The sequence below is a fragment of the Bubalus kerabau genome, chromosome 3, assembly GCF_029407905.1.
Source record: "Bubalus kerabau isolate K-KA32 ecotype Philippines breed swamp buffalo chromosome 3, PCC_UOA_SB_1v2, whole genome shotgun sequence".
NCBI classification, from domain to species: domain Eukaryota; kingdom Metazoa; phylum Chordata; class Mammalia; order Artiodactyla; family Bovidae; genus Bubalus; species Bubalus kerabau.
The window spans coordinates 180548102-180550083 of NC_073626.1; positions in this window are offsets into that span (position 1 = coordinate 180548102).

Here is a 1982-nt window from a genome sequence, read left to right on the forward strand (position 1 = left end):
CTTTTCCCAATTTTGAACCAGTCAGTTGTTCCATGTCCGGTTCTAACTGTTGCTTCTTGACCCGTATACAGGTTTCTCAGGAGATAGGTAAGGTGGTCTGGTATTTCCATCTCTTTAAGAATTTTCCATAGTTTGGTGTGATCCACACTATCATCGACGTTAGTGTAGTCAGTGAAGCAGATGTTTTTCAGTCCAGGGTGTTGCAAAAGTCAGACATGATTTAGTGACTGAAACAACTTTACTTATCTAAGCAAGCCCAGGGTGACAAGGGTGAGGAAGGGGAAAGATGCAGAGTCATGAGATGGGATGCCTGACACACTGGCTACTGCTTCCCCACAGTCTGCAGAGACACAGCAGGCCGTCCAGAGGCTGTATTTCCTTGGCACAAGAGAGTTTTCTGGAAGGGCTGAAAGGAGGAAACTTGGAGGCAGAGGCGTTCACTAGCACAGCTCCCTCACCATTCATCTCCCATCCCCCATGTTTCTAGGGAGCGAATGTCTCCACAGTTCTGGACCAAATCAACCAGCCGCTGGGCTGCCTTTTAGGAAGTCAGATCTCATGGCCCAAGAGTGGTCTTTCATCCAAGTCTGAAAGTAGAGGGGTGACTGGGTGCAGGTGGGGTCCAAATGAGAGCTGCAGAGGCTGCTGAGGAGTCTGAGGGATCTCATAGTCTGTGTCCTCTGTAGTTAGGACACTGCAAACTGGTTGGGTCCAAAACAGATTTTTCAAATTGGACCAAAAGAATTTATTGATGGATTGATTGTGAATGGAGTGATGGACGGGCAAAGAGAGAAATCAAGGTTTTGGTGGATGATGGTGCTGTTTACTTAGATGGGGAAAGCTTGAGGGAAAGATACTTTGTTATAAAATTTAATAAATTTTTGTTAGATTGGTGAAGTCTATTAAGTGCCCTAAGTCTGGATTTGAGGGGAGAAGTTCTGTTTGGAGATAGGAATTTGAGTCACTGTCATGTAGATGGTGGGCTTCCCAGGTGGCTCAGTGGTAACAAATCCACCTGCCAATGCAGAAGATGCGGGTTCAATCCCTGGGTTGGGAAGACCCCCTGGAATAGAAAACCCACTCCAGTATTCTTGCCTGGAAAATCCCATGGACGGAGGAGCCTGGTAGGCTACACCCTACAGGGTCACAAAGAGTCAGACACAACTGAGCAATCACACATGTAGATGGTAAAGTCAGAATACAATACTGGTTGTCAACATCTAAGAAAAGAGGTTGGTTGAGAGCAAAAAGGAGATGAGGCAGAATTTTTTACTTTGGCAAGATGTACACCACTGTGGCTTAACAACAGGTGGGGGAGAGGCAAAGCCTCCTTGTTAGAATGGGCTGAGAAGAGACTAGGCGAAGAGGAAGTGATGATGGAGAAAACAGACAAGTTCCTTGAGTAGTTCTGCCATAAAGGGGAGCAGAAAAATGGGGTGGTGACTCCAGAGGGCCAAGGGAGGATGCTCTTGAGGCCTGGTGTGTTTGCAGGCAGGAACAATCCAGGAGAGAAGAAATGGATAAGGCAGGAGAGAAAGGGGACACCTTGTGGGTTTAGTCTCAGAGGAGCTGAGCGGGATGGATCTGGACACCAAGTCAAAGGCTTGGACTAAAGAAGAGAGGTGTTCCCCCACCTTTGGGGGATATGCAGGTGGCAGGAAGACAAGGGGGCTCCTCTCAACTGCATCTTCCATGACTATGAAGTCTGAATGGAAGTGACCAATGAGGATGGAGATGGGGTGCTGCAGATGGGAGAGGTGATGGTATGGAATAGACGCAGAGAGGAAAGCCGAGTCTTGGGAGGTCGGCAGTGTTTGGGCCCCATCTGAAACGTGGTCTAAACTGTCACGTGACTCTGGCTGCATGGTGGCAGGTGTCCTCTGCAGCGTTCAGCTGCTTGTGTGCACGTGCTGGTTAAGTGCTTGGTGAGAGTGATGGAGGCGGGAGAAGCGAGCTGGGGTGTGGCTTCAGTGCTGGACAGT